The 22,731-nt window shown below is 40.9% G+C and overlaps 1 pseudogene; it reads right to left on the reverse strand.

The window, feature by feature from the left end:
• Window positions 1-344: 344 nt before the first annotated feature.
• Window positions 345-3,263, reverse strand: LOC100670018 (lysophosphatidylcholine acyltransferase 1-like; annotated as a pseudogene).
• Window positions 3,264-22,731: the final 19,468 nt, after the last annotated feature.

Here is a 22,731-nt window from a genome sequence, read left to right on the forward strand (position 1 = left end):
TCGGCAAAAACCATGCAGGCAAGAAGACAATGGGATGACATATTTAAAAAATTGAAGGAAAAGAACTCCCAGCCAAGAATCATATACCCAGCAAAACTGTCTCTTTAATATGAAGGTGAAATTGTGACATTTGCAGATAAACACAAGTTTAGGGATTTTTAAAAAACCAAACCAAAACCACAAGAAATACTGAAGGGAGTTCTTTGGTTAGAAAATCAGTAATACCAGGTATCAACTCAAGACTAGAACACTGGGCAGAACAATCAGAAGTCAACCCAGACAGGGTAATCCAAGAAAACAAAGCCAGATTATTTAAAAAAAAAAAAAAAAAAAGCTCAAAACAGGGTAATAGCAATATTATTATGTAAAAGAAGACAACATTAAAATACTAAAGAGGGACTAAGAAATGTAATCATATACCTTCCATATGGAGAGGAAGATACGGTGATACAAAGAATAAAAGTTCGGTTTAAATTTAGAAAAATAGGGGTAAACAAGGTAACCACAAAGGAGACAAACTATCCTACACATCAAAATAAAATACAAGGGAAAAATAGAGACTCAGCAGAAACAAAATTGACAACAACAAATATGAGGAAAGGACAATATATAAAGATAATCTACTCAGCACATAAAACTAAGTGGGAAAAAGAAACTGTCAACAACAGACCAAAAAAGACATCAAAATGATAGCACTAAATTCATACCTATCCACAATAACACTGAATATAAATGGACTAAATGCACCAATGAAGAGACAGAGAGTGGCAGAATGGATTAAAAAACAAGATCTGTCTATATGCTACCTACAAGAGACACACCTTAGACTTAGAGGCACAAACAAACTAAAACTCAAAGGATGGAAAAAATTATATCAAGCAAACAACAATCAAAAAAGAGCAGGACAGGGTAGAACTGCCCCATAGGATTTCCAAGGCTGTAAATCTTTAGGTAAGCATACTCACATCTTTCTCCCACAGAGTTGCTAGTGGGTTCCAAGGACTGACCTTTTGACTAGAAGCCCAGTGCTTAACCATCCTGTCACCACGGCCCCTTACACACCCTACGTCTTCTAAAACCTCAGTCTGGAGACAATGTGTGTAGGCCCTGTGGGGAGAGAGAACACCAGATATCCTCATGCGCAAATGGGGAGCTACAGCCCCTGGTAGGGCATGGTGACAGAGCCGGGGAGGTTCCTCACTCCAGAACCTTCTGTCCTAGTCCAGTTTCCTATGGAGATGCTTCCTCCCGGGGTCAGTGCTTTCCAGGCTGACGTCTCTACAGAGGCTGTTCGGGGTTGGCGCTGACAAGAGTCTAAGCGCAGGTTTCAAACCGTGCCTGGTCAGGATACAGATATTCTTCTGCAAAGTCTGGGTACATGTGTGCAAACCTGTCAGCAAAAGAGATTCTTCTCATCTTCATCCACACCGCTGAAGAGGTCTATCAGAAGCAGCTCTGCCACGCCCAAGGCCGTCTTCAGAATGCAGGACAGGTCTTCATTTATGCAGCCGTCCTTCTGCCATGTATACATCTTGAATGGCAGCTGGATGGTGTCCAGAGTCTCAGACACTCTGCAGACCACGGACAAGGCGATCACATGTTCCCGCAGGTCCATCTTGCCACCTCCGCTCTCGTCAAACAGTGAGAACATGCAGTCCAGCGTGTCGGAAAGAAGTACCTCCAAGTACTCCGTGAACCTCACAAGTCAGTCTTCTCGCCCTTCTTCACCTTTGCGCTTTCTGATCTTTTTCAAGTTTTTCTAGCTTTAGCCCCAGGCCTCTCACAAGCCTGGCGAATTCTAGAAGGCAAGTGTCGGAGGGGAGACGGACTGTCCTTCCGCTGGGGCCAGCTAACGATCCTCAAACGTGAAATCCATGATGGAGACGCCCAGGGTCTCTGCCATGACGCGCCTCATGCTGCTGGCGTATAGCACCGGGCTCCTCTTCACCTTGGAAGGGTGGTAAACTGGGAGAAACTCAATTTCCACCTAACTGTGAAACTGACACAGGGCGAGCCACAGCATTTCCAACACTCCAGGTCCTTGCCACGTCCACATGATCGTGTCCAGCTTATTTGTGTATCCTAAAACCACAGGCTGGACAGGAACACCAAGGATAAACACACCAGTCTTGAAGGTAGTTTGACAGGTCCCATTGGTACAAGTACCTTCTGGAAAAATCATTGTCATAACTTCCCATTGGACTAAGCCCCTCTGTTTATCTCTTCCACTGTTTTCCTGTACAAGTCCTGGTCTGATCCGAACACACTGGCTGGATGTACTTGATCAGAGTTCCCCATATGGGGATACCCCTGCTCTCTGCCTTCATCACGATGGACGACATGGTCATGGTCACGGGAACGGCGTCGAAGTACGAGGGGTGTGGTGCCAAGGGTCAGGATGGCCGCCTCAGTCGGTAGGGCCTGTCACCCCTTCTGGGCCACCGGGTGGAAGCCGCCTGCATATCACGTGGTCTGCATGACTGCCTTGAGCGGGAAGTCCACGACCTTCTGCCACAAGCCAGCGGCTCTTCTGGTTCTCTCTCAGCAAATCCCAGTGAAGGTACAAAAGCGAAGGACCAGGCGAACAGCATCATGAAGGCGGCAAACAGGAGTCGGATGGGGAAGAGGGTCAGCGTCATGATGGCGATCTGGGCCTTCTGCAGAGTGCTGAAGCGCAGCTCGTGCATGAAGGGGTTCTACCCTGGGGGTGACAGCCACCGCTTCACCTGCACCTGCGCTGGAGGAGTTGGCGGCTGAGACAGAGCGGCCTGTGGCAGGTCTCCCCAGCCGCAGAGCCACCACCGTGAGAAGAGCCCGAGCGGACCGAGGCGGAGGGCGGGCAGACCCCTTATAATTCTTCTCATTTCTGTAGGGTTGGTAGTGGTGCCCCCTCTTTCGTTCCTGATTTTGGTAATCGGTGTCTTCTCTTTCGTTTTCTTGGTCAGTTTAGCCAAAGGTTAAAGGTTTGTCAATTTTGTTGATCTTTTCAAAAAGCCAACTCTTGGTTTATTTGATTTTCTCCGGGTTTTTCTTTCAGCCACAGTATTATTTCATTTTTTTTTTTTCTTGCTTGCTTTGTGTTTAGCTTGCTCATTGTTTTGTAGTTTCCGAAGGTGAAAGCTTAGGTTTTTTATTTGAGACTTCTCTTCTTTCTATCACAGGCATTTAAAGTTATACATTTCTTTACAAGCAATGCTTGAGATACATCCCATATGTTTTGATATGTTGTGTTTTTGTTTTCATTAAGTCCAAATTATTTTTAATGTCTCTTCTGTTTTCTTCTTTGATGCATGGATTATTTTGAAGTGTGTTAATTTTCAAGTATTTGGTGTTTTCTCATATTTCTTTCTGTTGTGGATTTCTAATTTAATTCCATTGTGGTCAGAGAATCAGAGAACACACTTTGCATAATTTCAGTCTTTTTAATTTTATTGAGACTTGTTTTTGGCTCAAGGCCTACCCTGGAAAATGTTCCATGTATACTTGAAAAGATCATGTGTTCTGCAGTCCTTGGGCATTTTATAAATATCAGTTATGTCAAGTTGATGAGTAGTGTTAAAGTCTTCTGTAGTTATTCCATCAATGACTGAGAGTGGGGTATTGAAAGTCCTAACTATTATTGATAAATTGTCTATTTCCTCTTTTAATCCTTCCGGTATCTGCTTCATGCATTTTGGGGGTCTGTTGTTGAAGGACATTTATAATTGTTATATATTCTAGATGTATTGACTATCAAAAAGGTCCATAGTAATATTTGTTTTAAAGTCTATTTAATGTGATATTAATATAGCCATTCCAGCTCTCTTATGGTTACTGTTTACATACTATATCTTTTTCTATTCTTTATTTTCAACCTACTTGTGTCTTTGAATATAAGGTGTTCCTCTTGTAAGCAGCAAGACCCATTGTTGGATCTTGCTGTTTTATCCAGTCACATAATCTCTGCCTTTGGACTGGCGTGTTTAGTCCATTCAATTTTAATGTTCTCATTGATACGGTTAGGTTTTCTTTTGCTATTTTGCTAGGTGTTTTCTGTTTGTTTCAATGAAGTAATAGAACCATTAAAAGTTTTTAAGTTTAATAAGAAGCATCAATATATTTGGAAACTACTAAATTATTTCTCACTAAAGAAAAATCCAAAAGAGAAGAAATGACTCACACTTCTGTCATTCAAACTTAACTTCACTTAACATTGTGGTATATTTTCTTCCAGTCTTTCTTATTCTTCATAGATGTTTGTCTGCTTTTTTTCCTCCCAGAGTTTATATCATACTACACATACAATTATTGTATATTTTCTTACAGAAGTATATTATATGCATTTTGCACGGATTTCAACCACAGAAGAGCCATCACCAGCCAAGATACCCTTGAAGCAGTCATGTGGAAGACTTTCTGAATAAATGAAGTGGCTCTGAATGGTCCTGTTGCTTAATTGACTGCACTTATCAAAAAGTTGAGTATGTCAGAAGGTTGATACAAACGGTTAACGTGCTTGGCTGCTAACTGAAAGGCTGGAGATTCAAGTCTACCCAGAGGTGCCACAGAAGAAAGGCTTTTGGGTCTAATTCTAAAAAAAAATCAAACATCTAAAACCCTATGGAGTATAGTTCTACTCTGACACATGTGGGGTCTCCATGAGTCAGAATCAGCCTGACAGCAACTGTTTGGGGTTAAAAGGCAAGGTGTCTGAACAGCACCTGTTGCGTCAGGTCTTTGTACTACACACCTGGTCTCTGGGTCCTGTGTTTTTAGCTTCCTATTTACTTCGTTAAATAAAAGAAAGATGTTTGCTTTTGTAAGTTTGGTAAAATTCACCTGTAAAATGGCTGGACTTACTGTCTTGAGGGAGTGGTGTGGATAGTTGTCTACTACTGATTTTATGTAAATGCTGATATTAAGCTTATTGATTTTATTTAAACCTTTTGTCTCTTTGTCTATTAGTTTTTGATGATGCATTTGCTGATTCTCCAAGTAGTTTCACCAAATTATGCTTGTTGTAGAGAGATTCTCCAATTCTGTTAGAGTAAAATCAAAGACATTTATTGAAGCCAATATGTCATTCAAAAGGAGACCATGAAAACCTCAGAGTCCGAAGCCCATGGATCCAAGGGAGAGAGTGCAAATTACACATAGTTATATGCCATGGGAGGAACTACAAAACACAATATTCTGATTGGTTTACAGTGACTGAAATCAATCAAAGGTGGGAGAAAGCAGAACATGATTTTTAACATTAGTGGTTACATATAGCTAAAAAAAATTCATACATTAATTGGCTAAAGGACAAAATTGCAAGGTATGTGTTTGTGGAGAGGGTCTTATGACCATCACGAAATGATGACATGATGATGGCATAACAGATACTGTCGGGAACAGATTGCTAAACATTACCTTGCTCAGAACATAAGATTTTCTGGACTGATTTAACACAAAAACTTTCAATAAGGTTTGGTTACAGACACCAGGACATGTAATATCCACATTCTTAGCCTGACCACAAAGAATAGAGTTTCCTTAATGACAGCGTTGGTTCCTAAGCAACAGGGTTTGAATCTGTGTGAAAGATTATACTGAGCTTTAGCATTAGTTCACCCATTTTACTTTACATCAGATGCCTCTTTTGATTTTATATCCCACATCATTCTGTTCCTTTGATCAACGGTTCTGAAGAACATCCTTTGTTCACAGTTTTGGGCATAATGTCTTCTGCATGAGTTTGTCAATATGCTAATCCCAGGTGGTGGCTCAACCTTCATAATTTATGCCTTTCTAGTTTTTCATGTTAAGCCCCTTATCCACCATAATCAGGGACCATCGGTATCTTGGTTGCTGGGCAGCTCCAGTACTTCCATCATGCTATGGCTGAGCAGCTGTCTTCAGTGATTTCGGTATAGGGAGTGGATAGGGTATGGCCACATTGGAGGAACAACCTGACTTACTTTCAAATGGCTAACATAAGTCATGAGGCTTCTCTGATTTTGGGTTCCTGAATGCAGTGTTGATATGCGTAATTTTTGAGCATGATCTTGAATGCAGTGTTGATATACATAATTCTCTGAGCATGAGATGAAGCAGGGTTATCAGTTCCTGTTGTAGATGCACATCGCATAACACATTTTAGAATTCCAATAATAAAGATTATTGTTAAAATAATTAACCCAGTTTGCAACAGAGACCGTAACCAAGAACCTGCACTATTAAGTAGCCAATTGAAGATATAAAAAAAGAATGGTGAAGTTATAGGGGGTATAGACTGTAACCAAACAGCCACTGGATGAATCTTAGCAATATCCTGTTCAACATCTCCAGTTAATCCAAGAGCAACAACAGGCATTAGCAATGGAGCAAAACTCTCCTTGCTGGGCTAAGAGGATATCTAAAACTATTCCATAGTCCAATACTACTTTGGCCAAGGATCCTAAAGTTTTCGTTGGGCGGCCATTCCATTGGCCACATCATCAACAATTTTAGCCATAGTGGCAGATAAATTGCTAATGGGATGTTCTATTGCATAGTACCAAGCCAGGGCACAACAGCACATAAGAAGGATCTCCCCATCCTGGGTAATAAATGATGGGATTATCTGAGAGGACAAGTTCTATCTTCTTTATGGATATTAATTTCAAGTTACTGTTCCATAGCAAGGTGTCACTGTATGAATGAATACTCATGGTAACTCCTAGCATCTTTAAGGTACATGGGCCTAGCATATATTCCAACCATGTAAACATGACAATGCCCAAATATAGAGTGACTTACCAGAGTTTTTCCTTGAATAAGCTGATCCTCCACACAAAAAGACACATCTAGATGGGGCACACAACATGCCTGCCCAGGTTTGAATATAAGGAAATGGGATGGACTGATTGGCCCTTCTGAGTCACTTTGCAGTTAATGAATCATCACGAATGGATAATTCTCCAAATTCCAGGGATCCTTGAGTCACGCACAAACTGAGAGTTTTTTATTATTTTTAAAATGACTATCTGCTACTACTGTAGAATAATATTGAACACCATCAAGAAAAAGATTGCATGGTGTGGGTAGAATAAAACATTCTAACCATGCATTGGTAAGATTGAAACAGGGAGTTGATGGATAAGTGGGTAATTCTGGAAGTAGCCATAATGTGACATGAATAGCCCATTTAAAGAGTTTCTCAAAATCAACAGTAAAATCAGGTGTGGATTTATAATCTAATACTGGCACAGCAAAAGGATCGGTATGATCTTGTGTAGACTGAGGGGAAGAGTGATGCATCCGCACTCAAATTGTTAGCACCGGCTACTGAAATAACTAATTTGATAAAAGCATTTTCTTACCAAGCAATAGAAAAAGGAAACAATAAAGGTATTAAAGCAGTAATGGGAGTCATGATTAGAACACACATATGGAAAAGGAATACTACCACAAACATTCAGAAAAAATAACTGTGCCTGTAATTACCAAGGAAACCCTGATGGTGTAATAGTTAAGGTTCAGCTGCTAACCAAAAGGTCTGCAGTTCAAATGGACCAAGTGCTCCTTGGAAACCCTATGGGGCAGTTCTACTCTGTCCCATGGGGTCGCTATGAGTCAGAAAGAACTCAACAGCAATGGGTTTGGTTAAAATTACCAAACTAACTCCAAAAATCTCCAAAAGTTGCATAAATGTTTACCAAAAAATAATTCTTAAGTATATAACATACAGAAAAGCTAAAGCTAGAAAGATCGCAGTATAACAGAGTCTAAAGCTTAGCCACCTGCATGTTCCAGCTCCATGACCTGGGGTAAGTCATCCACTCTTGTAGTCATCTACTTCATGTTTGAACACAAGTGAATTTCACTTTGAGTTCTTCTGTGACTTCTAGTACAAACAGGTGCTGTAGTCTTTTTCAGTTGAGATAAATGGACCCACTCCTTAACTCCTCGTAATTTAGCCACACAAGGATGAATTAGGGGGAATAGGTATGGACCCTTCCAACAAGGCTCAAGGGAATCCTTTAATTGGTGTGTCTTCCAATAAACATAGTTGCTAGGTGCAAGAGGAGGCATTGTACCTCCGCCATCAAATGCTTGCTTGAGGAGCATACTCCTTGGCATAATGAATTAAGGCCTGACAATATTTTAATAAATTGGCTTGGATCAAATCTGAATCAGCAGCTCCTGATAAATAAGGTAAATTCATTGGCTACCCTGCAATTATCTCATAAGGGGTCAATTTATGAGGGTCAGGTCAGCCACACTGAAGATGAAAGTTTTGCCAATTCGGTCTTTATGATACCATTGTTCCGTTCTACAAATCCAGAGGACTGCGTGTGGCAAGAACAATGGAGCTGACAAAAAACAGGAAATATTTTACAAATAGAAGCAATCACTTGTCCAGTAAAGTGGGGTACCTAAATCACTGCAAAGGATGGCTGGAGCCCCAAGTGGGAACGATATTTTCCAGCAACTTCTTAGCCACAAACGTTGCCATAGCTTGGTGACAGGGAAAATCTTCTACTAAATGTGAATATCCGCAAATCACAACTAAAACAAATGTATAACTGTTGGAGGGAGTTAGTTGAATAAAATCCACTTACTATTTGAACACAGGTACTATTAGCAATGGGTATCTCCCAAGAGATACCCTGATGATGAGGGTATCCCTCTGGTGAGGGTTGGTAGATTTTACCTCCATTATACTCAGAACAAACAGAGCACAGCCTCGCTACTTGATTTGAAGCCTTCCAAAGTGTCCCCAAAAATATTTATGTAAAATTCCCATTGTCTTGTCCCTGCTCCATGATCCTTCACATGAAAGGTCATGACCAAAGGATGTGTAAGTCCTTGAAGATAACTGGTTTTGAATCTGGCCTTTCCCAAAGGAAAGTATTCTTACTAATTTTACAACTGTCCTGTCATGGATTGAATTGTGTCCCCCCAAAATATGTGTATCAATTTGGCTAGGCTCGATACCAAGTATTGTGCGACTGTCCACAATTTTGTCATCTGACGTGATTTTTCTGTGTGTTGTAAATCCTATCTCTATGATGTTAATGAGATGGGATTAGTAGCAGTTATGTTAATGAGGCAGGACTCAATATACAAAATTAGATTGTATCTTAAGCCAATCTATTTTGACATACCAGACAGAAGTGAGCAGACAGACACAGGGACCTAATACAATCAAGAAGCAACACCAGGAGAAGAGTGCGTCCTTTGGAACTGAGGTTCCTGCACTAAGAGGCTCCTAGACCAAGGGAAGATTGATGACAAGGACCTTCCTCCAGGGCTAACAGAGAGAGAAATCCATCGTCTGGAGCTTGCACCCTGAATTCAGTCTTCTAGCTTCCTAGACTGAAAGAATAATTCTCTGTCTTAAAGCCATCCACTTGTGGTATTCCTGTCATAGCAGCCCTAGATAACCAAGACAGAATTTGTTACCAGGAGTGAGGTGCTGCTCTAACAGATACCTAAAATATGGATGCAGAAGAGGGAGTGACCAAAATGGTGGAATAAACAAATGCTTCCAGTGAGCCCTCTTACAACAAAGACCTGAAAAAACAAGTGAAATGAGTATATTTATGACAAGCCAGGAGCCCTGAACATCAAAGGCAGGTTAGAAAATGAACTGAGAGTCAGGGGGAGGAAGAGACATTTCAGAAGCAGAGAGGCGTTACTGGACCTGAATCACTGGGAGCACTCAGGCACCATTCCTGGGAGTGGCTGTGGCAGGCTGCTACTAGTGTTCGGCAGCAGTTTCCTCAGGGAGAAGCAGCCAGCCACACAGCCTACTCATACCTCTGGAACCAGAGAAGAACGGCGCTCTTGGCAAAAGGTAAGTACCTGCGTATATTTTACCACACCACCCCCTGCCCCGATCCCAAGCTGGCTTCAGCAGCTGATTTCCCTGGCCCTGAGATAGGCCCTATTCAGCACCTAGAGCCATTCTCCCAGCCTTGGAGAAGGAATAAATTTGCAATTAGGGGAGAAGATAATTTGCCAGCTCCATTAAGCAGAAGAGCTCAGGACAGGAGCGGCTCCTGTCTAGGCATAAACGGTCCATGAACTTTAAGTACCTTTCCCCTCTGCATGGACTTGTGTGGGCCTATTTCAGGAGAATAGGCCCTCCTTGGCAGACTACAACTATTTCAGCCGTGTGGTTGAGAGGTGAGAATTTGATGTTTGACATTGCTTTGCTTATTACACAGGGTCCTCACCTACCCACATCAGGGGCTAGAGGACTGGAGGCTCCACTCAGGTCACCCAGCCACCCGTGACAAGGATCCAAGGAGAACTGGTACCTCCCAGTCCTTACAACCAAAAACATTGGGTGCCCATGGTCTGTCTGTAGAGCCCCCCCCCACCCCACCTATAGGATCTAGGGAACAGGGACATGCTTTCCTCAGAGACACGTGGGGGACGATTCTCAGGACCCCGGCCTTGTTCAGAGTATGATGCCCTGCTGCAATCAGGTACCAGTACCTACACCAATCACCCCTGCCCCTCTAAGACTGTAGGACAAAGCCTGTACCACATATTGATAATCGGCTACCTGGACACCTGAGCTGAATTCATGCAAGAAAATTGAATGGACCCCTAGACTGATATACCTGATAACAGCTGTAGCCATCCAGGGACAGGACATCAGAGCTCCAAAGGTGAAAATAATCAAGCTAGCTCACCCAGGCAACCCATTTGGGAATATCAGAACAAATCAAAGCAAAAAGCTACAACACAGTGAGCAAACATAAAATAAGCTAATACAATAACTTATAGATGGCTCAGAGACAACAGTAGATATCAAGTCACATAAAGCAACAGACCATGATCACCTCAACAAGCTCTCAAAACAAAGAATCAAGGGATCTTCTAGATGAAAGTGCCTTCCTGGAATTGCCAAAGGCAGAATATAAAAGATTAATATACAGAACCCTTCAAGACATCAGGAAGGAAATGAGGAGATACGCAGAACAAGCCAAGGAACACACAGATAAAGTAGTTGAAGAAATGAAAAAGGTTATACAAGAACATAATGAAAAATTTAATAAGCTGGAAAAATCCATGGACAGACAGCAATTAGAAACTCAGAAGAGTAACAATAAAATTACAGAAGGAGCAACTGAATAGAAAGTCAGAGGAGCAGAACTGAGCAAGTGGAAAGCAGAATCTCTGAAGTTGAAAATAAAGCACTTGGCACCAATATATTACAAGAAAAATCATATAAAAGAATTTGAAAAAAACGAAGAAACCTTAAGAATCATGTGGGACTCTAACAAGATAAATAACCTATGAATGACTGCAGTACCAGAACAGGGAGGGATAACAGAAAATACACAGAGAATCATTGAAGATTGTTGGCAGAAAACTTCCCTGATATCGTGAAAGATGAAAAGATATCTCTCTAAGATGCTCATCGAATTCCACATAAGGTAGATGTTAAAAGAAAGGCACCAAAACATATTATAGTCAAACTTTCCAAAACTAAAGATAAAGAGAGAATTTTAAGAGCATCTAGAGATAAACGAAAAGTCACCTACAAAGAAGAGTCTATAAGAATAAGCTCGGAGTACATGGCAGGAACCCTGCAGGCAACAAGGCAATAGGATGCTTATATAAAAAACTGAAGGCAAAAAATTGCCAGCCAAGAATCATATATCCAGCAAAACTGTGTCTCAAATATGAAGGTCAAATTAGGACATTTCCAGATAAACAGAAGTTTAGGGAATTCATAAAAACCAAATGAAAACTACAAGAAATACTAAAGGGAGTTCGTTGGTTAGAAAATCAATAATACTAGGTATCAGCCTAAGACTAGGACACTGGGCGGAGCAATCAGAAGTCAACCAAGACAGTGAAATAAAAAAAAAAATCAAAATTTAAAAAACGCTCAAGAGTAAGTCGGAGTATGGAGTAAGGTGTATATAAGCTTATATGTGACAGACTGACTTGATTTGTAAACTTTTACTTAAAGCACAACAAAAATTATTTTTTAAAAAAGCTCAAAACAGGGAAAAAGTGATGTTATTATGTAAAAGAAGACAACATTAAAAAAATAAAGAGGGACTAAGAAATGTAGTCATAGACCTTCCATATGGAGACAAAGACAAGGCAATACACCGAAATAAAAGTTAGGTTTAAATTTAGAAAAGTAAGGGTGAATAATAAGATAACCACAAAAGAGTCAAACTAACCAACACGTGAAAATAAAATGCAAGAAAAAAATACAGACTCACCAGAAAAAAAAATCAACAACAAGGAATATGAGGAAAGGTAAACTATTCAGCACATAAAATTAAGTGCGAAAAAGAAACTGTCAACAACACATAAAAAAAGACATCAAAATGATAGCACTATATTCATTAAAGAAAAAAAATTCATACCTATCCATAACTACGCTGAATGTAAATGGACTAAATGCACCAATAAAGAGATGGAGAGTGGCAGAATGGATTAAAAAAAAATCCCTCTATATGCTGCTTACGAGAGACGCACCTTAGACTTAAGAAACACAAACAAACTAAAATGCAAAGGGTGCAAAAAAATATATCAAGTAAACAACAATCAAAAAAGAGCAGGAGTGGCAATAGTAATTTGTGACAAAAGAGACTTTAAAGTTAAATCCATCGGAAAGGATAAGGAAGGACACTATATAATGATTAAAGGGACAATATACTAAAAAGATATAACCATAGTAAATATTTTTGCACCCAATGACAGGGCTGCAAGATACATAAAACAAACTCTATCAGTATTAAAAAGTGAGATAAACAGTGCCACAATAATAGTAGGAGACTTCAACACACCACTTTCGATGAAGGACAGGACATACAGAAAGAAGCTCAGTAAAGACACGGAAGATCTCGACGCCACAATCAACCAACCTGACCTCATAGACATACACAGAACACTCCACCCAACAGCAGCCACATATACTTTCTTTTCCAATGCACATGGAACATTCTCTACAATAGACCACAGAATCCAAAAGATTGAAACATTACAAAGAATCTTCTCTGACCATAAGGCCATAGAACTAGAAATGAATAACAGAAAAAGCAGGGAAAAGAAATCTAATACTTGGAAACTGCACAATACCTTGATCGAAAAAGACTGGAGTATAGAAGACATTAAGGATAGAATAAAGAAATTCACAGAATCCAATGAGAATGAAAACACCTCCTATGAGAACCTTTGTGACACAGTAAAAGCAGTGCTCAGAGGTCAATTTATATCAATAAATGAACACATACAAAAAGAAGAAAGGGTCAAAATCAAAGAATTATCCCGACAACTTGAACAAATAGAAAGAGAACAACAAAGGAAATCCTCAGACACCAGAAGAAAACAATAAAAATTACAGCAGAGCTAAATGAAATAGAAAACAGAAAAACAATTGAAAGAATTAACAAGACCGAAAGCTGGTTCTTTGAAAAAATCAACGAAAGTGATAAACCATTGGCCAAAGTGACAAAAGAAAAACAGGAGAGGAAGCAAATAGCCCCAATAAGAAATGGGATGCATGATATTTCAACAGACCCAACTGAAATTAAAAGAATCATATCAGATTATGATGAAAAATTGTACTTTTACAAATTTGAAAACCTAGAGGAAATGGATGAATTCCTAGAAACACACTACATACCTAAACTAACACAAACAGAGGTAGAACAACTAAATAGACCCATAGCAAAAGAAGAGATTGAAAAGGCAATCGAAAAACCTCCAACAAAAAAAAGCCCCAGCCTGGATGGCTTCACTGCAGAGTTCTACCAAGCTTTCAGAGAAGAGTTAACGCCACTACTACTAAAGGTATTTCAGAGCATAGAAAAGGATGGAATACTTAAAAACTCATTCCATGAAGCCACCATATCCCTGATACCAAAACCAGGTAAAGACACCACAAGAAAAGAAAATTATAGACCTGTATTCCTCATGAATGTAGATGCAAAAATCCTCAACAAAATTCTGGCCAATACAATTCAACAACATTTCAAAAAATAATTCACCATGACCAAGTGGGATTCATACCAGGTATACAGGGATGGTTCAACATTAGAAAAACAATTAATGTAATCCACCACATAAATAAAACAAAAGGCAAGAATCACATGATTTTATCAATTGATGCAGAAAAGGCATTTGACAAAGTTCAACACCCATTCATGATAAAACTCTCAGCAAAACAGGAATACAAGAAAAATTTGGCAACATAATACAGGGCATTTATACAAAGCCAATAGCCAACATCATCCTAAGTGAAGAGAGCCTGGAAGCATTCCCCTTTAGAATGGGAACCAGACAAGTATGCCCTTTATCACCACTCTTGCTCTGGCTGGAGGTCCTACCCAGTGCAATTAGGCGAGGTAAAGAAATAAAGGGCATTCAGATTGGTAAGGAAGAAGTCAAAGTATCTGTATTTGCAGATGACATGATCTTATACACAGAAAATCCTAAGGAATCCTCCAGAAAACTACTGAAACTAATAGAAGAGTTCAGCAGAGAATCAGGATACAAGATAAACATAAAAAATCCATTGGATCCCTCTACACCAACAAAAAGAACATCAAAGAGGAAACCACCAAATCAATACCATTTACAGTAGTCCCCAAGAAGATAAAATACTTAGGAATAAATGTTGCCAGAGATGTAAAAGACTTACAGAAAAAAAACTACAAAAATCTTCTGCAAGACACCAAAAGAGATCTACATAAGTGGAAAAACATACCTTGCTCATGGATAGGAAGACTTAAAATTGTAAAAACGTCTATTCTACCAAAAGCAATCTATAGATACAATGCAATTCTGATCCAAATCCCAACAATATTTTTTAATGAGAGGGAGAAACAAATCACCAACTTCATATGGAAGGGAAAAAAGCCATGGATAAGTAAAGCATTACTGAAAAAGAAGAACAAAGTGGGAGGCCTCACTCTACCTGATTTTAGGACCTATTATACAGCCACAGTCGTCAAAACAGCTCAGTACTTGTTCAACAACAGATACATAGACCAGTGGAACAGAATTGAGAATCTAGACATAAATCCATCCACATATGAGCAGCTGATATTTGACCAAGGCCGCAAATCAGTTAAATGGGGAAAAGACTGTCTTTTTAACAAATGGTGCTGGCATAAGTGGAAATCCATCTGCAAAAAAATGAAATAAGTCCCATACCTCACACCCTGCATAAAAGCAAATTCAAAATGGATCAAAGATCTAAATATAAAATCTACAACGATAAAGATCTTGGGAGAAAAAAACAGGGACAACATTAGGAGCCCTAATACATGGTATAAACAGTATACAAAACATTACTAACAATGCAGAAGAAGAACTCCATAACTGGGAGTTCCTAAAAATGAAACACCTATGCTCATCGAAAAACTTCACCAAAAGAGTAAAAAGATTACCTACAGACTGGGAAAAAGTTTTTGGCTATGACATTTCCGATCAGTGTCTGATCTCTAGAATCTACATGGTACTGCAAAAATTCAACTATAAAAAGACAAATAATCCAATTAGAAAATGGGCAAAAGAAAGGAACAGACACTTCACTAAAGAAGACATTTAGGTGGCTAACAGATACATGAGGAAGTGCTCACTTCCATTAGCCATTAGAGAAATGCAAATCAAAACTGCAATGAGATTCCATCTCACTCCAACAAGGTTGGCATTAGTCCAAAAAACACAAAACAATAAATGTTGGAGAGGTTGTGGAGAGTCTGGAACACTTGTGCACTGCTGGTGGGAATGTAAAACGGTACAACCACTTTGGAAATCGATGTGGCGCTTCCTTAATAAGCGAGAAATAGAACTACTGTATGATCCAACAATCCCACTCCTTGGAATATATCCTAGATTAATAAGAGCCTTTACAGGAACAGATACATGCACACCCATGTTCATTGCAGCACTGTTTACAACAGCAAAAAGATGGAAGCAACCAACATGCTCATCGATGGATGACTGGATAAATAAATTATGCTATATTCACAGAATGGAATACTAGGCATCGATAGAGGACAGTGATGAATCTGTGAAACATTTCATAACATGGAGGAATGTGGAAGGCATTATGCTGACTAAAAGTAGTCGGTTGCAAAAGGACAAATACTGTATCAAAAAAAACAAACCAAACCCAGTGTCATCGAGTCGATTCCAACTCATAGTGACCCTATAGGACTGAGTAGAACTGCCCCATAGAGTTTCCAAGGAGCACCTGGCAGATTCCAACTGCCGACCCTTTGGTTGGCAGCCATAGCACTTAACCACTATGCCACCAGTGTTTCCAAATATTGTATAAGACCACCATTATAAGAACTTGAGAAATAGTGTAAACAGAGAAGACAATATTCTTTGATTGTTACAAGACAGGGGAGGGAGGGAGGGTAGGAAAGGGGTATTTACTAATTAGATAGTAGATAACTACTTTAGGTGAAGGGAAAGACAACACACAATACCGATGAGGTCAGCACAACTGGACTAAACCAAAAGCAAAGAAGTTTCCTGAATAAACTGAATGCTTCGAAGGCCAGCGTAGCAGTGGCAGGGGTTTCCGGACCATGGTTTCAGGGGACATCTAAGTCAATTGGCATAATAATATCTATCAAGAAAACATTCTGCATCCCACTTTGGAAAGTCGTGGCTGGGGTCTTAAATGCTAGCAAGGGGCCATCTAAGATGCATCGATTTGTCTGAGCCCACCTGGACCAAACAAGAATGAAGAATACCAAGGACATGTGGTAATTACGAGCCCAAGAGACAGAAAGAGCCACATAAACCAGAGACTACATCAACCTGAGACCAGAAGAACTAGATGATGCCTGGCTACAACCGATGACTGCCCTGACAGGGAACACAACAGAGAACCCCTGACGGAGCAGGAGAGCAGTGGGATGCAGACCTCAAATTCTTGTAAAAAGACCAGATTTAATGGTCTGACTGAGACTGGAAGGACCCCAGCAGTCATGGCCCCCAGACCTTCTGTAGGCCCAGGACAGGAACCATTCCCAAAGCCAACTCTTCAGACAGGGATTGGACTGGACAAAGGGATGGAGGGGATACTGGTGAGGAGTGAGCTTCTTGGATCAGGCGGGCACTTGAGACTATGTTGGCATCTGCTGTCTGGAGGGGAGATGAGAGGGTAGCGGGGGTTAGAAGCTGGCGGAATGGACACGAAAAGAGTGGAGGGAGGAAGTGGGTTGTCACATTAGGGGCAGAGCAATTGGGAGTATCTAGCAAGGTGTATATAAGTTTTTTATGTGAAAGGCTGACTTGATTTGTAAACTTTCACTTAAAGAACAATAAAAATTTTAAAGAAAAAATATGGATTCAGTTTTGAAACTGAATGGGTAGCGGCTGCAAGAGTTTTAAAGTGTAATAGAAGCCTAGTTTGCCTAGAAGAGATAGTTGGTGTTATTATATACATCAAAGACAATTCGGGTGAGGACTCAGGAAGTAAGGAGAGCCATCACACTGGAGACGGAGCAGATGGCAAGAAGCAGCAGCAGCAGAACCAGGAAACTAGCACAAGACAGTGCTGGAGCCAACCCATGAAGCGAGAGTGCTATGTGCCTTTGCACGGGAGGCTTCCTGGTGGAGTGAGGTGCCTCTGGGCACTTATCAGTGGAGCTAGGCTTGCTGATCCATGGAATGAGAGAGCTGAGTGCCTTCTGGCTGAAGTTTACTGGTGGAGTGGGGTACCTCCAGGCACCTATCAGTGGACCTAAAGAGCTTTGGAACACTTGCCCCAGTAGGGCAGATGTGGGAGGTGAGGCCCGAAGGGCTGAGAGGCTAAGAAACCAAGAAGCAGAAGCTGAAGAAACAAGGAACACAGGAAGCTAAGCTGTTTCAGTCTCAAAGGGTATGTCCAGGACCTCTGGGGTCTCAAATGGGGGAGCCATGGCCTCTGGAGTTTCTAAGGGTGGAGTTGCCACTCAGATGGCCTAAGAGAATGGTGCACCTAAAGCTGAGGGGGCAGATCTGCCGTGCCAGGGCTGAGGGGCCTTTGCTTAGAATCTGGAGAGTGTGGCCAATACCTAGAGTCTGCAGGGCAAGGCCATTGTTCTGCTAACTTACCTGGTGCCTGTTAGTCCTTCTTTACCTCCAATTTCTCCCATTTGTAATGGAAATGTCTAGCTTGTGTCTGTTTCACCACTGCATTTTGGAAGCAGAAAACTTGTATTCTAGATTTCACAGATGAAGCGGAATTTTTGATTTCAGACTTGGCGTTGAATTAAGACTTTTGCTATGATATAATGGGGTGAGTGTGTTTTACATGAGGCAAGGACATGAATTTTGGGGGGCTAAAGGGTGGAATGTCATGGATTGAATTGTATCACCCCAAAATACGTGTATCAATTTGGCTAGGCCCTGACTCCCAGTACTGTGTGATTGCCCACCATTTTGTCATCTGATGTGACTTTCCTATGTGTTGTAAATCCTATCTCTATAATGTTAACAAGGTGGGATTAATTGCAGTTATGTTAATTAGGCAGGACTCAATCTACAAGATTAAGCCAATCTCTCTTGAGATATAAAAGAGACAAGTGAGCAGAGAGTCATGGGGACCTCATACCACCAAGAAAGCAGTGCCAGGAGCAGAGTGCATCGTTTGGACTCTAGATTCCTAGACCAGGGGAAGATGATGACAAGGACCTTCCTCCAGAGCCAACAGAGATAAAAAGGCATCACCTGTGTCATGGATTGAATTCTGTCCCCCAAAATATTGTCAACTTGGTTAGGCCGTGATTCCCAGTATTGTGTGGTTGTTCTCCATTTTGTGATTGTAATTTTATGTTAAGAGGATTAGGGTGGGATTGTAACATCACCCTTACTCAGGTCACCTCCCTCATCCAACTTAAAGGGAGTTTCCCTGGGGTGTGACCTGTACCACCTTTTATCTCTCAAGAGATAAAAGGAAAGAGAAACAAACAGAGTTGGGGACCTCATACCACCCAGAAAGCAGCACCAGGAGCAGAGTTTGTCCTCCGGACACAGGGTCCCTGTGCCTGAGAAGCTCCTTGGCCAGGGGAAGCCTTCCTCCAAAACTGAAAGAGAGAAAGCCTTCCCAACGCCTTGAATTTGGACTTGTAACCTACTAGACCGTGAGAAAATAAATTTCTCTTTGTTAAAGCCACCCACTTGTGGTATTTCTGTTATGGCAGCACTAGATGACTAAGACAGCCTGGAGCTGGCACACTGATTTCAGACTTCTAGCTTCTTAGACTGTGAGAGAATAAATTTCTCTTTGTTAAAGCCGTCTACTTGTAGTATTTTTGTTATAGTGGCACTGGACAACTAAGGCACCTCCCCTTTCCATTGTTCCCTCTTATCATCAGGATCCTTAGCCTGATGACTAGTCAAGTCATGCCAAACAGCAATTTTTTGTCTACACTCTTCAATCAGTAAGTTGGTGGGTGTATCTAAAGGGCAGTCGCTGGAAAGGTGAAATTTGTTATGAATGGAGGATTTGTTGGGACAATGTCAGTAAGAAGGGCTATCAAGGTCCGAGCCATAAGCACTCAGCATCATAAACATTCTTGTCCTGTAAGAAGATGTGGAGCTAAAAGATATGTTGTTGGCAGTGGACTCAAAATGTCCCCAGAAATGCCATTCCAAGAAATCAATGAGGCTTTCCCCAGGCAAATTGATCTTCTCAATTAAAGAGGCTCAAAGTAAGGGGACATGAAGGCAAGGAACCAAAACAGAATCTGTCCACAGGACCAGCCCACAAGCATATAGTAGGATCCGGATAACATTCGTTCCATGCCCGGTCCTTAATCTCTTCCTCAGAGGTCAGCTGCTGATATTTACTAAGGATACCCAAGATATCAGGAAAACAGGAAAGATCAAAGGTTTGAGTTAAGTTTTACCAGGCCCAACTCTACTTGATTTATCTTTCTTAAGAAATTAGACTTTGAAAAAGTGAAAGAAGACCCCCATTTTATTTACCTAATTTCCTTTTGCCCTCCTTTTCGTCCTGATCGCAACTGAGGCCGTCACACTCCAGAAGTAATTGGGAAGCAGCCTGTCTGGCGGTTGTGTCAGCTAAGATACTCCCTTTAGTTTCTTTGGTCTGGGAACATTTTTAGCTTGGTGTGCCTGACTTTTTCCAATAATAGCAAATGCCAGGAACTACTGATTGAGGAACCCTGGGTCTATTCCCAAACTGGGGTATGAGTCCTTTATTACACCCTGGAGATTGTAATTGTTGTAACTGTAATGCCATTAATTTATTCTGCCAGGTTTTATCCTTCTGCTCCAATTCCCTAGCTCTTTGTTCTAAGGTTTGGGCTAATTTATAAGTGAAGATCAATCCTGAAGTTTCAACATTTCCCAATTTAATTGATGATGTCTAATTGAATCGGACAGTTTGGGGTGGAGCCATCCAAAAAAATAGAGTTGAAAGAGATCTGGCTCCAGCATCTTCTAAATTTAACACTAATGATCCACAAAAAGTTTAGTTAAATAATCCCTATAGTTACAAACATTTTCATCTTTGTCCTGTTTATAAGGTTGAACCTTAGCCCAGTTTATCTTCTGGGGAAAGATCTGCAACAATAACTTTATTCTAAGTTAGTAATTCTAGACCTGGGACATTAGGTTGTAGAGGTAATGGTTTCTCAGGTTTTTTCTATTTAGCCTCACACCTTTGATGGAGCCCTGGTGATGCAGTGGGTAAGAGCTTGGCTGGTAACCAAAAGGTTGGTAGCTCAAATCCACCAGCCACCCCTTGGAAACCCTATGGGGTGGTTCTACTCTGTCCTGTAGCTCCCTATGAGTCAGAATTGACTCGATGGCAATCATTTGGGTTTTTTTTTGATCCACTTTTGAGCATCCCCAGGGTTCTAGTAACATGTGTAATAGATTACATAAATCTGCTCATCCAGATTCGTAAGTTTTTGACAAAACCTTAAACTTCTGACAAAACTTTTGCTGCTCTTCGCAAGGATCAAGAAATTCTTTCACAATGGCATGAGGTTTCACTTTAGTCCAGGGGGCAAAAGCAACCTCAGGAAGTCTTCCCCCTGCCTTTGGATATTTTATTTTGGAAGGCATCTCAATGACTGCTTTAGTCTCTCTTGTAGCTACTAGTTTGGTTTCTTTTGAGGATTCCCTGGAGTAACAAGGAAGCTCACACAAACTATTGTCAGGACAAGAAGGTATAGATGGATACAGAGAAGCAGCCTCCAGAGGAGCAGTGGGAGGAGGAGAAAATGCTGTGGTGACAGTAGAACTTTGGCATTGCAATTCTGTAGTTTATTTTGCTTGCCTGAACACTGTGTCTTGGAGTAGACAAAAGTGTCATCATTTTGCCTCTTGGAAGCTTCCAAAAATGAATTAAAATAGTCTCCCCACTGGTTCTGATTGGTCCAAGAGCCTTTAGCCTCTAACTTGCTGCTCAGAAAAGTTAATTTAGTGAGCTCAAAACTCCCCCAAATTGGCCAGGGATTTTCTGTAGTAAGCACATGCTACCACCAAAGATACTGAACTGAAATGGGGGTCACAGTTTTTGGCCATGTAAGTGGCAGGAGTCACAGAAAGAGGTCCGCTATGGTCTTTGGAGGTGGCATTCCCCGTCTTACTAAACACTTGTACGTGCTGACAACCAAAGAGTGCGTTAAGCTTAATACAGCTTTAGAGGAAAAAAAAGGAAATATTTGCACAGGGAGTTATATTTTTCATGCACTCGATGGTGGACTTGTCATGCTCAAGATTTCTGCAAAATGTCCAGACCATGAAAAGAAACAACTGACCAAAAACTTAAAAGGTACACTGAGAACTTCGACACCTTCAGGGTTTGAAAAAAATCTATGAGTATTTTGCTGCAGTTGAGATATGTTTTCTTGTGGCATTTAAGAGGTTGACTTGTGCCCTTATTTTATTTATTTGTTTATTTTTGCAGCTTGTAAAATCCGAAAGCACCTCAGTAGACAGTCATTCAAATCATGAATTAGATTGTAAATGAGACCAAATGGGCAACACCTGCCCAAAAGCAAAGGCGAGAAGGCAGAAAGGGTCAGAAAACCGGGATAAATGGAAACAGGGAACCCAAGGTGGAGAAGGGGAGACTGTTGACACATTATGGGGATTGCACCAATGTAACAAAACCATTTGTGTGTAAACTGTTCAATGAGAAACTAATTTGCTCTGTACACTCTCACCTAAAGTGCACACACACGCACGCGAACACACACGCACACACACAAATCAAAACTCATGAATTAGAAATAGGCAAACAGAAAACAAAAGAAAGATGAGCATGAATACACTTAACAGAATACAGCCAGTAAGTGGCAACTTCGTAACACCTGAACTGTAGTTGAAAACACAATCCTCCAACAAACTTGTTCAGTAGCAAATGGGAAAGTGAAAGTTGAGAAATGGCTTTGATAAATCCCAAAGATCCATCCCGAAATCCTTGGGGCTCACTCTTGGGAGCACTCACGTCTGGACAGGTCCCAAGGGGTCCGAGAAAGCAGGAGCTTGTCAGTGCCTGACTCTGGCTTTTCAGCTCCTCCTGGTCCACTGGGGAAGACATCACCAAATCCCACCAAGACTATGCCAAATGTTGTAGAGAAAATACTCTCCGATTCTGTTAAAGTAAAATAAAAGACATGTATCGAAGGCAGTATGTCATTTGAATGGAGATCGTGAAAACCTCAGAGGTTGAAGCGCACAGATCCAAGGGAGGGGGTACAAAGCACATATAGGCATAGTGTCGTAGGAGGAGATAGAAAACACAATATTCTGATTGGT

Source organism: Loxodonta africana, chromosome 27, assembly GCF_030014295.1.
Source record: "Loxodonta africana isolate mLoxAfr1 chromosome 27, mLoxAfr1.hap2, whole genome shotgun sequence".
In the NCBI taxonomy this organism is placed as follows: Eukaryota; Metazoa; Chordata; class Mammalia; order Proboscidea; family Elephantidae; genus Loxodonta; species Loxodonta africana.